The 13,886-nt window shown below is 33.5% G+C and overlaps 1 long non-coding RNA gene across 1 annotated transcript in view; it reads right to left on the reverse strand.

The window, feature by feature from the left end:
* The window catches only part of LOC134733732 (uncharacterized), an 87,911-nt gene that overhangs the window by 32,957 nt on the left and 41,068 nt on the right, over positions 1–13,886 (reverse strand). The window contains exons 3-4 of the long non-coding RNA XR_010117352.1: positions 3,660–3,725; positions 2,860–2,937 (exon numbers count right to left, since the gene is read on the reverse strand). This is a non-coding gene — a long non-coding RNA (uncharacterized lncRNA). The remainder of the gene's footprint in view (positions 1–2,859; positions 2,938–3,659; positions 3,726–13,886) is intronic.

The raw sequence follows: 13,886 nt of genomic DNA on the forward strand, positions 1-13,886 counted from the left end.
AAATACAAAAATTATCTGGGCATGGTGGCACCCACTTGTAATCCCAGCTACTTGAGAGGCTGAGGCAGGAGAATCGCTTGAACCTGGGAGGCAGAGGTTTCAGTGAGCTGAGATTGTGCCACTACACTCCAGCCTGGTGACAGAACGAGATACTGTCTCAAAACAAAAACAACAACAACAAAAACGGGATCCCTTCCTTACACCTTATTAAAAAATTAACTCAAGATGGATTAAAGACTTAAACGTAAGACCTAAAATCATAAAAACCCTGGAAGAAAACCCGGGCAATACCATTCAGGACATAGGCATGGGTGAAGACTTCATGACTAAAACACCAAGGCCAGTGGAAACAAAAGCCAGAATTGACAAATGGGATCTAATTAAACTAAAGAGCTTCTGCACAGCAAAAGAAACTATCATCATCGGGTTGAACAGGCAACTTACAGAATGGGAGAAAATTTTTGCAATCTATTCATCTGACAAAGGGCTAATATCCAGAATCTACAAAGAACTTAAATAAATTTACAAGAAAAAAAAGCCATCAAAAAGAGGGTGAAGGATATGAACAGACACTTCTCAAAAGAAGACATTTATGCAGCCAACAAACATATGAAAAAATGTTTATCATCACTGGTCATTAGAGAAATGCAAATCAAAACCACAATGCGATACCATCTCACACCAGTTAGAATGGTGATCACTAAAAAGTCAGGAAACAACAGATGCTGGAAAGGATGTGGAGAAATAGGAACGCTTTTACACTGTTGGTGGGAGTGTAAATTAGTTCAACCATTGTGGAAGACAGTTTGGCGATTCTTCAAGGATCTAGATCTAGAAATACCATTTGATCCAGCAATCCCATTACTATGTATATACCCAAAGGATTATAAATCATTCTACTATAAAGACACATGCACACTTATGTTTATTGCAGCATTGTTCACAATAGCAAAGACTTAGAACCAATGCAAATACCCATCAATGATAGACTGGATAAAGAAAATGTGGCATATATACACCATGGAATGCTATGCAGCCATAAAAAAGGATGAGTTCACGTCCTTTGCAGGGACATGGATGAAGCTAGAAACCATCTTTCTCAGCAAACTAACACAAGAACAGAAAACCAAACACTGCATGTTCTCACTCATAAGTGGGAGCTGAACAATGAGAACACATGGACACAGGAAGGGGAACATCACACACCGGGGCCTGTCGGGAGCTGGGGGTGGCTAGGGGAGTGATAGCATTAGGAGAAATACCTAATGTAGATGACGGGTTGATTGGTGCAGCAAACCACCATGGCACATGTATACCTATGTAACAAACCTGCACATTCTGCACATGTACCCCAGAACTTAAAGTATAATTTAAAAAAAATAAATAAATTTAAAAAAGAAAAAAAAGATATGGGCTTTTTAATGATATTCTCAGTTCCAACACTACCTCAGGTGGGTCCAAGGCCTTGCCTCCTTCCCCATATAGCTATTACATTAAAAACAAAAACAAAAACAAACAGGTTTCTGCTTCTCAAAGTAAGTTCAACATCAGTTTCTGTTTATCACATTGGTATTTTCCTACTTTTCTTTTTCTTGCAAATTCATCTAGGGTTTTGATTTTCAAGTTTGGCAATTTCAACTATTTGGTAATAAAATAAAAAGTATTTTCCTACTTTTCTTTTTCTTGCAAATTCATCTAGGGTTTTGATTTTCAAGTTTGGCAATTTCAACTGTTTGGTAATGAATTTTTTTCCGAAAATCTAGACTACTTATTTTCAGAAACCCAACTCATAGTTGTTTAAATTTCAGGGTTATATTTACATTAGTGGTGGAGAGTTTATTCACTTCAACTAGCTCATGATCAAATACCATCATTTTCCAATGAATGGCCCTCATTTTGAGTTTCTTATTTATTCTTTTTCATTTATTAATTATTTTGTTTGTTTAATTTATTTCTCTCCTCTTATTCTCGTTCTGCACTTCACTTTTCTTCTTTTCTAATGGTCATTTATTTGAGTGTTTAAGGTCTCTTCTTTCATTTTTAGGTTTCCTTGTAAAACATGAAATATTATTTTGCATGTATATGTTCTACCTGACATTAATGTTATTATACTTTAGACTTTTGATTTTTACTTTCTCACCCAAGTTGTGTTTCTGTGGTCTATCATTTTGGTCTCTATATCTATACGCATCTGTTCCTTTGCCTTCAACTGCTTTACAACATTTATAGTGAACACTCACTATTAGTGACAGTTACTTAAATTGCCCCCAACTTTCTTTTACTACAAATATTGTAGTGAATACTCTACTACATGTTTTCTAATGGGCACATAAAATTTTCCCTGAAACATGTAAGGAGGAGAGACATTCCTAGTTTGTATAATGCTTGCATTTTTAATTTGGCTGACTACTGACATAGTGCCCTCTCAAATACCTGTACCAGTCTACACACCCCCACTGTGTGTCTTCACCCCTCCAATAGATTTGAAGGAAACATCTTGTCCCACTCATCTTTCTATCTCTTACGATTTACTCAGCTCCTGGAACATAGTCATGGCTCAAAACATTCATAAACTTTAGCAGAAACTCAGTCCACAGAAATGCAAAAAAAAAGTAATTTCTAAATATTTGAATGATACCTAAGTAACAATTTTCATAAAATGAGAATATAGTATGAGCAGTTTCTTTTTTACACTTAATCATTTTGTTTTAGCTCACATTCTAATACAGGGAAATTACTAAAACTATTGCTTTCTTTCTGCTGTTGGATTGCTCTAGGGTGAATTATTGACACAACAAATACCTAGTTCATGTTATATGCTGTTAAAAAAAATAGTCTGAAGTTAATAATTCAGCTCACCTTTCAAAACACTCTTGCTTTCTACTTATTTTGTTTCATTATGATGATTTAGTTATTCACAGAACTTTGTTTTCTTTCCTGAAACCAAGTATATTAAAGAGGAGGTTATGTTGTTGTATAACAAAAAATATTTTAAATTCAACCTATTTAAAATGCAACCTGTAGTCTTGACAGCATCTTTTAAAATGTTGTAATTTAACGAACTTGAGGTTTCTACTGAGAAAGTTAATTTCTTTCTCTGTGTTGGTGTATGTCCTAGCTTTAGGACAATAAACATAAATAAATACTACTTTTTCAAAGATCTTGTTGCTATTGAGAATTGATGTCTAATAGACATCCTAAATTCAAACAACTCATTTTATAAAGCATGAGACCATAATGCTTCCTAACAATAGTTTGTGACTTTGAGGTGTGTAGAGATAATTTGTAGAAATAGCATTTAACATTCACTTCTATTTTCTTTATATATATATATATATATATATGTTTTTCTTCTTTCTTTCTAGATAAACTTTCTCTGCATAATTCATTTTTTTAAGATACATACCTTGTGCTTTTATGTGTGTACCATTTTCAGAGCTTTTCATAAACCTGAACTAATATATATCCCTTTGTAACACAGTATAACAATAGTTGATTCTCATTCAAACTGTGGATTAAATATCTGTTAATAAAATATTTTTGTGGGTCATTGCTTTATCTCCAATTTTCTAGTAATAAAAAAGCATTTAAATAAAAGCAATAGGTCAAAATGTTGCTTGTAGTTATTCTTTAAAAATATCAGAGGGATTCATTCCTACCGTGTTGTAGGTGGAGTACATAATGATTTTATTGAAAAAGGCTTGCTGGATAGAGGATACATTCTTCTGAAACAGAAACCCAAAATGAAGTGACTTAATGTCATACAAGTTCACTTCTGTCACATGTAACAAACTAGTTTGAAGTATCTCAGGCTGGTATGCAGGCTCTGCTGTGTCTAGGACCAGATTTCTTCTATCTTGTTACCATGCCATACTTAGAAACTTGCTTTATATTCATTGATCCAAGACGAATCACCACTATATCTGTGTTCCAGTTGGCAGGAGGGAGAAAGGATAAGGGAAGGGGTGGGGGAGAGACATTCATCCTTTGAAGGTCAGGACTCAGAAGTTGAAATTATCATTTCCAATCAAATCCTTTTCACCACAATTTAGTCATGTGGCCACACATAACTGCAATAGAGACTTGAAATATATAATCTTTATTCTGGGTGGTCATGTATCCAGCTAAAATTCAGGAGCCCTATTAAAATAGAAAAAGGGAAGAGTAGATAATTGGAAAATAACCAGCCATATTCTGCATACATCGTCGCCAAATTTCAGCTTATATTTCCTATCCAGAATGGATAACATCTAAAAACGTGTGAGAACAATTTTAACATTCCATGAACCAATGAGAAGGTGGTGAGCCTGAATAAATAATGAAATTTCCACTTATGTGAAAAATCCATTTTGTTAAACACATACCTTGCAGATTTCCAAAGTAACCGTAAAAAGAGGTGCAGGTTTCCCATCAGTGGAGAAACTATCCAAGTGGATTCAAAACTCTTTAACTTTTTATATTCAAGTATTATCTTTACATTATCCAAAAGGAGACATGCACCTTTAAAATATAGTTGCTGTGCAACTCCTTACTAGTGGATAAAATAGATCGCACTTTGTGCCCAATGAATGTGATACAGAAAAGGAAGCCTAGGTGTTTCTAAATAAGTCTTAAGCAAGAGCAAAGCTCAGAAATTCAACTGGGGGCTAAGGGAGATGAGCTGAGTTCTAGCTATATAACATAATACAGTCAAGATAATTAATAATTATTAATAATTAAAAATTACCTGGGTACTCACCCAGATTCCCTTTAGCAGCCTGTGAAGTCTGTACCCCTACTTCTGCAGGCATTGGCTGGGAAGGATCATCACATTTGCACCTTCTGCCGAAAATTGCCCTTAGTTGATAGGCGCTGCCTTGCTGGAAGAAGCCTGGGATTTACCCTGGCGCGTGATCACTGCTTGGCAGGGTCTTTAAAAGCCCAGTTCCTGGCCTCTGGGTAGACCAAACTCTGTATTGTGATATACTCTTCAGCACTTGCAGTGTGATCTGATTGAGTCTATACTTCTCCTAAAACTGTATCTTTACTTAGTTTCTTCCTCTTTATCTTCACTCCCTTCAATAAATCCCTGGGAGTATTCCTTAGTAAATCACTTTCGTAAGAACCCCCATCTCAGGCACTGTTTCTAGAAATCCCAAACTAAGATATTTTTCCGTAAGTAGGCTTATTATTCTGTTAACATGAGGCATAATTAGACACATCCTGATACAATGCTCAATCTACGTCATCATCAACAACTGCCATTTTGATTAGGGACATCGAAATATTTTCACTAATCATTTATTTTATCAGAAAACAATGTATAATATGTAAACCTATCACAGAGAAATATAGCTTAATCTATCTAATAATGCCCCGGCACAGTAGCTCATGCTTATAATCCCAGCACTTTGGGAGGCCGAGGCAGGTAGATCACCTGAGGTTGGGAGTTCAAGACCAGCCTGGTCAACATGGTGAAGCCCTATCTCTACTAAAAATACAAAAATCAGCCGGGCTTGGTGTCAGGTGCCTGTAATCCCAGCTACTCGGGAGGCTGAGGCAGGAGAATCTCTTGAACCCAGGAGGTGGAGGTTGCAGTGAGCCGAGATCATGCCACTGCACTCCAGCCTGGGCAACAAAGCAAGACTCTGTCTCAAAAAACAAAACAAATAAACAATAGTAAATATATTTTAGCCATAAATGATGCAGAATTGTAGGCCTTATGCTAGTCAATATATAATTTTGATAAATATATATAATAAAATTCTACCAGAACCGTTTTTGATTACAAAAAATTCAGGATCATGAAATTACAAGGCTAATGAAATGGCCTAGGTGAGCTTACTGTGAAGAATAGGAGTCAAGCTCCAATTGTGCTACTGTATCTCCAAATTCATATTATGGCAAGGCTTATTATTGCAGGGTGTCATTCTACATGACTACTCAAACATTCTTAAAATTTGCAAGATACATTTAGCCCTGGAATATCACAATTCTGACTCTTCTTTACATCATTAATACTGCCAAATTTACCAGTTTTATAGTTTAAAAAATGTATTTTTCAAAAGCCCATGAGATGTAAAAGTTGCTTACAGTAACTTTACAATAATTCTAAGGCCAAAAACTTTGCAGTAATTCTAAGAAATATATTTGTATTTATCAAATATCATCGCTTTTTAATGAATAGTTTTGGTTTTTAACCAAATCCGTTTTACTTGAAACTAGGTCACATTCATTAAACAGATACTTGTTAATTCTTGATATTTTCAGTCCAAAGGCAACCACAAGAATTTAAAATATGATTCTAGTTCCTATTCATGTTTCCAAGGAGAGGGACTGCTTCTAGATTAACATTCCTCGTATCTTGTCTCATTTTCTTACTCATTGTTTCTTATGAAATTAAAGTGAAATTACTGACTGTTGTGTCCACATTTAATGATTGGGAAATCTATTAAAAAATGACCAAGGATTTATTTATATATTTTCTTCCATCTCCAACCCTGACCGAAGTAACTCAGCAATGAGTGTGTCACCTCTTCCATTCCACACGTTCCTTTAGGTGAGTGTCTAGACCACCAAGGACTGAGAGTGCTGCAGGACCATTGACCTACCTCAGGGCCATTACTGCCAATCAAATGTTTACCAGTGATAAAGGTGTAAATTTTATCTCGTTTTTGGTCAGTTATTTCTCATTGTTTTCAAAACTATAATACAGGAGAGAAGATGGTTATTCATTGACCCTCTAAAACCCCAAGAATTCTTTTCAAAATGTTTGTGTCTGTTGATGTGGTGACTGACTTCCCACCAAGCAGCCTGACAACCCCACAAAATGAATGATGCACTGATCCCAGGGCACTTCAGAAAAGGCAAATGTGCTTTCTGTATTTGCAATCAAGCCAATGTGTATGCACGTTTTGATCCTGAGTGAACTTTTTAAAATATTTTATTTTATTTTATTTTATTATTTTATAAGTTCCGGGCTGCATGTGCAGGATATGCAGGTTTGTTACAGAGGTAAACATGTGCCGTGGTGTTTTGCTGCACCTATCGATAGCTAATGCATGTATTCACTCTTTATCCTGATGCTCTCCCTCCCCCAAACTCCCATGACAGGCCCCAGTGTGTGTTGTTCACCTCCCTGTATCCATGTGTTCTCATTGTTCAGCTCCCACTTTTAAGTGAGAACATGTAGTATTTGGTTTTGTGTGCCTCTGTTAGTTTGCTGAGGATAATGGCTTCCAGCTCCATCCATGTCCCTGCAAAGGACATGATCTTGTTCCATTTTATGAACCTGAGTGAACTTTTTTACTCAAATCAATAATATTCTTCATTCATATCTTTTAATGTACAGCTTATTTTTAAAACGTGAGTTGTCAGAAGTCTCTAATTAAAAAAAAAATCTTGCCTCAGGAAACTGCTCAGTATCTCCAAAAATATTCATAATAAAACCCTGAACTGAGATTTTTTTTGTATCTTACACATTATATTAAAAGACGTTGCCTGACCATCATTGAGAGGTTTCTTTTTTTTTTTTTTTTTTTGCAATTTCTTTTTTTTTGAGATGGTGTCTCACACTGTTGCGCAGGTTGGAGTGCAGGGGCACGATGTCGGCTCACTGCAGCCTCCGCCTCCCAGGTTCAAGCAATTCTCCTGCCTCAGCCTCCTAAGTAGCTGGGATTACAGGCGCCCGCTACTACAGCCAGCTAATTTTTTTGTATTTTTAGTAGAGACAGAGTTTCACAATGTTGGCCAGGCTGGTCTTAAACTCCTGACCTCAGGTGATCCGCCTGCCTCAGCCTCCCAAAGTGCTGGGATTACAGGCGTGAGCCACTGCACCTGGACTTTTTTGCATTTTAAAGAGTCATCTTGTTGTCTATAACACATTTATTCAACCTGACAAGAAAAAGGGGAAGAGAAAAAACACACCATGAGTTCCTCAAAAGCGGTCCACTGCTGAAATGTAGGAATTTCTCCTACCTCTTAAAAACAGTCTTTCCCTCTCACTATACCCTGGGCAATCTCACCTGCTTCATGACTTTGTACTTCATCCCTGTGTTTCTGACTTGTACCATTTGTACATCCTGTCTCGCCCACAACATTAACATATTTGCTCTATCCTATAATATGTAAAACATAATTTCAGAATTGCTACATCCATACTACTAGCAAAACAAAGCTTTTAATAACAGTAAGGGATTTCTTTCCTTTTTTTTAGTCCTTAGAACATATCCCTCTGAGGCTGTATAATCAGAATACAGCATTCCAAAATTACCTGGATTAATTCTTTTTTTTCTTTTTTGTAGTTTTTTTTAGTGAGCTACAAAGTTAAGTTTGTTTCTGCTTATCTCCAGTTTGAAGTTTCTTTTCTTCATCTTTGTTGATTTAATTTTCTAAAATTTGTTTAAAAAAAAGCATAGTTCACAATGAAAACTATATAAAATATATATGCAAAAAAAAATCACACTCACATCTATACCCCTTCCACCTAACTCACAACCCTGTAGGTAATCACTTTTATTACTTTCTAGTTCATTATTCCTGTGTTTGTTTCAGTGAAATTAAACAAGTATAGACATACATATTCTAATTTCCTCTCGCTTCTTAGAAGAAAGTTAGCATATTATAGGTTTTTCATTTGCATCTTGCTTTTTTCATATAACAATGCATCCTAGAAATCACTCACATTAAAGAGATTTTTTTATCATTGCTTGTACTGATTAGTTATTTTACTAATTAATATTTGGCAGCTACATAGTACTCCAATGTGTGAATGTGCCAGAGCATATTCAACTTTCTGTATGGTATTTAGGTTGCTTCCAATTTTTACTTGCGAGTAATCTTGTACCTATGGTTTTTTTTTTTTTTTTTTTGTATCTTCAGACTAAAATCCTAGAAGTGGGATTGCTGAGTCATGTGGCAATGAATATATAATTTCCATATATATTACCAAGTTTACCTTTACTGTGGCTGTACCATTTTGCACCCCCACTAGGAGAGTGCCCATTCCCCTACCTCTGTTGAACAGCCTGTGGCCAATCTTTTGGCCAGTAATTTGACAGTTAAAAATAATACATCAGTGTACTTTTATCATTTTTTCTCTTATTATGAGTAACATTAAGCATTTCTTTTATATATTAAAAAGCCATTTGTCTATCATTTATTATAAACATTTCATGATTTTGTCCATTTTTCTTTTTTGGTGTTGTTGTTGTTGTCAGTTTTTAAGAGTTCTATATATATTGTCAGTTCTTCCTTTATGGTTAGTTTCTTTTCTCCTAGCCCTAGTCATAAAGATAGTATCTTATGTAAACCTCTGCTGATACTGCCCAACAGAACTTTCTACAGTGATGGACATGTTCCATATCTTTGTTGCTCAATGCAGTGGCTGCTAGCCACAGGATTGTGGCAAAAGCTAGCTATTGCACACTTGAAATGTGACTAATACAACTAAGGAACTGAATTTTTAATTGTTTTTAATTTTAATTAATTGAAATGTAAATTTAAATACCCATGTGACTAATGGCTACCTTATTGACTAGCGCAGCTTTATATAGATACTTTAATTTTTTTATCTTTTGAATTTAAATCTATATGAGGAATTTATTTATAATTGTGAAGTGGCTGGCAGTTTTATTTTTTTAATATGGACACTAAATTTATCGAGCACCATGTATTGAAAAGATTCTGTTCTGCAGAGTTATGTGTAATAAATCAAGTGACCATGTAGTTTCGTTTCTAAATTGTTCTGATCCACTAATCTGTTTTTCAGTCCTTAATTTCAATAACACTTGCGTAATCTCAATGGGCTTATAATGTTCATATGTGGTAATATGTTTTGTGACTTTACATCTTAGAGAGGCTAGTTTGAGTCCTTTAATTTTCCATATAATTTCTAGAATAATAATTTTACTTTACACAAATGGGGAATTTTAGTCTATATATCAATGTACAGAGAATTGACATCTTAAAATATTGGATCTTTCAATCTCTGAACATGGTATATCCTTTCCCAATAATAGCAACATTAACTCTGATCACTTGGTTAAACTGGGGTCTCCCAAGCTTTTCCACTGTAGACTTACAATTTCTTGATTTTTTTATATTAAATGAAATTTGCATTTCTACAAAATGTTCAACATGGTGGTAATATATTATCCTTTATATACATTGTTGAGTTTGGAATGCTAATATCACTTTAAGATATTTAATCAACGTTCATAACAAAGATTGACCAGTAACTTATGTTTTTATCAAGTTTTGTATCAGGTTATGCTGGCCTTAAAGATTAGTTGAAAATTGTTTTTCCTTTTGCACATTTTGAAAACAAATTACAGATATGATTCTCATTTATTTTATCTAAATTTTTAATTTTGAGGAAAAAAGGTGTTCATGATAGTCATTGAATATCTTTTAATGTTTGTAGGCTCTATCGTTATGCCCCTCCTTTTATTACTTAGTATTGGTAATTTGTAACTTTTTGCTCCATTTTCTTGGTTAGTCTTCATATGTACTTATCAAATTTTGGCTTTTGAAATGAACAACTTCTGATTTTGCTGATTTTCTCTATTGTGTGCTTGTTTTCTATTTTATTAAATTTGATTCCTTATTATTTTCTTCATTCTGCCTTATTTAGGTTTAAACTTATGCTCTTTTGCTAACATCTTCAAATGGATACATACAGATCATCAATTTTCAGGTTTTTATCTTTATATATATAATTTGCAGGCTATAAAATTTTTTCTAAAAATGGCTGTAACTCCATACCACAAATTTTATATATGCTTTTTTGGTTATATTTTGATTCAAAATATTTTTATTATTTTGTTGATTCTTTAAAAAATTATGGATTAATTTTCAAACTTTAGGGGGTTAACAGTCACTAATTTTAAATTTAATTCCATAGTAGTAAAAAAACACACTTTGTATTATTTCAATTATTTGATATATGTTGAGATTTGCCTCATGTACATATAGTCCAGGATATAAACATTTTGAGAAATATTGCATGTGTACTCCTACATATTATACAGTTGAATGCAGTGCTCTATATGATCGATTAGGCCAATGCTTATTAATCTTACTTTTTGAGTATTCTATATTTTTACTGATTTTTTTGTGTGCCTTATCCTATGACTTTTTGTGAATTTTGTGTTAAAAATCTTTCACTGTATTTGTGTACTTATTTATTCATTAATTTTTTTCGGTTTTGCTTTCTAAGGTATGTAGTTAGGTGCATACAAATTTTAAATTTTAAATTGATCTTTTTATCATTACAAAATGTCCCCTCTTTACCTCCAATATACTTCCTGTCTTAAAGTCTACTATTTCTTATCTTAGCATAATTACATGTTTATTTTGATTATCCTTTGAATGTTATACCTTTTTTCTTTTATTTGACTTTACAATTTTTGTGTAGTTATTTTTTATCTCTTTTAAAAACCACTGTATATAATTGGCAGTGGTTTTTATTCTGACAATCTTGACTATTAATTGGATAATTTAATAGACATTTAATGACTATTATTAATTTAAGTAATTACTGATACATTTGGATTTAAATCTACCATCTTAATGCTTTATTTTATTTCTCCCACTTGGTCTAGACTTCTTTTCTCTCCTTTTCTTTTTTTGGGCCTATCAAGTATTTTTTTGTTATCATATTTTCTCCTCTATTAACTTTTCAGTTATATTAATTCACTTTTAAAATTCTATTTTGTTTGTCCTTTTGGTGTCTCTTCTGTAGATCTCTCACTTCTAAATCTCATATAAATTAGCATCCCTAGGTAAGGCAAGGATGTTAGAACACTTCAGTCACCCCTTTTCCATTTGTTATTTTGTCATGTGTTTTGATTAAATGTCACAATATATTATTATTATTGTTGTTTTATATATATTTTGTTTTTGTTTATAAGGAAATCTCTCTACTCTCATTTTTGGAGAATATTTACTCTGAGGAGAATTCTACTATAACAACTATTTTTTTTCAGCATTTTAAAGATGCCATGTCAGTCTTTTCTAACTGCTATTGTCTTCGTTGAGAAGCAAGTTAATAATTATAAAATTGTTTCTTTGAAAGTAATTTATCTTTTTATTAGATGTTTCTAAGATTTTGCTCTTTGTCATTAGTTTTCGTTAACTTTACCATAATGTGCCTGAAAATGATTTCTTTGTTCTCATTCTGATTGGGCTTTATAGTGTTTCTTGAATATGTGGCTTAATGTCTTTCATCAGTTCTGGGTAATTTTTGCCCCTTATTCGGTCTGTTTTGCAGTCCTGAGAGTCTGTCACATATATACGTATTTTCTATGTATTATACAAGTCATATTATCCTTTTTGTGTTTGCCATCCTATTTTGTATTTTTTTTACTAACTTATCTTTCAAAATCACTAATCCTCTGTCTTGCAACTCTCTGATAGCCAGTTAGTATAAAAGTCAGTCACTTTAATGCAATTAGATATTAAGCTATTTATAACTGGTTTTAGGCCTGGTCTTCTAATTTGCTATTATTCCTAGTATATGCTATTTCAGGAGAGTTAGAGAAATACCTAGAAAGTTTATTGTGGTTTTCCCCCTTGCTGGGCTTTGAACTTCATTTAAAAATCTCCAAACAGCACTGAAATTCTCTGCCTCTTAGCATTTGCCTTCTTTTAGCTTCTGAGCCTTTCTACCCACATTGTATATGCACTAACTAATGACTCAAAGGGAAAAGCTGCCAAGAAAAATACTCTTAGCAAATTTTCCTTCTCTCTGGAATCCTGGGTCTCCAAGTTTGGTTGCCTTGATTACTTTCTGGTGGGTTCAAACAGGTTTAAGTTTTTATCTAGCTTTTATTTTTGCTATCATTGAGAAGGTGGTCTGCTATGATCTATTTCTTTTTAGCTGGGAATATAAAGTTCAAGATATTTTTTATATTCCTATGTTAATAATAACTCCTCCATAAAGCTTTTTTTCTTATTATTTCATCAGGAAAAATCACTATCTCAACTAAATTCTTCTGAATGTAGTGATTAAGAGCACAGAATATGGCGTTTTTAGAATCAACCTTCACCATGACTTTAGACAAGTTACCTAACTTCCTTTTGCCTCCGTTTTCTTATAAGATTGAGATAATATTTGTACTTATGTCACAGTATTGATATAAGGATTAAATGAGATAATGGATATAAATCACATAAGCATTCCATAAGGGTTAGATATTTTTGGTAATAGTTTTAGTAATATGATGGCATTTTTTATTAAAAACTTTGTTATTTAAGCACATAAGTACCTGACTAGATTCCCTGATAGACGGAAATGTCTTGCTCATCTTTAGTCCCCAGCCTTGAGCTATTCCCACACAGGGTATCTATTGCATTGGTGGATAAATGCAAAATTAATTGCATACATCCAAAATTGTTAATTCAATGAGATGAAATGAAAATTTATTTCTAAAGACTCATGGCAGGGGGAAGAAGTTTAGCTATTGCAAATGAGACCTGAATCTGTAGATTTTCCATATCCATGTTAATATGTTTTTAACTCCTTTGAAACCAGTTATTTTTTGTTTTGTTCATCTCTTTATGTCAGCACCTAGCTCAGTTTTTGATTAATAAGAGACAATCAGTGTTCACTAAATGACTAAAGAAATAATTCATTTTTACCTTCTTTATTACTATTGATTATCTAAAGTTGTCTTTTCACAAGTACTTCTTTATTCAGATTTCAACTTACCAAATCTTCAAAAATTTTTTAAAAATCCACTAATTTTTTAAGAGCCACTTGTATTTCTCCTTTTCAGTAAGCTGTGTTTGCCATTGAGTTTATTTTAGAAGCAGATTATAAATGATCTGTATCGGTCAGGTGTGTTTCTGCTATTCTGAACTCATAATACAAGTATCATCCAGGTGTCTGTAGACCAATAGACCAA

Source organism: Symphalangus syndactylus, chromosome 12, assembly GCF_028878055.3.
Source record: "Symphalangus syndactylus isolate Jambi chromosome 12, NHGRI_mSymSyn1-v2.1_pri, whole genome shotgun sequence".
Taxonomy (NCBI): domain Eukaryota; kingdom Metazoa; phylum Chordata; class Mammalia; order Primates; family Hylobatidae; genus Symphalangus; species Symphalangus syndactylus.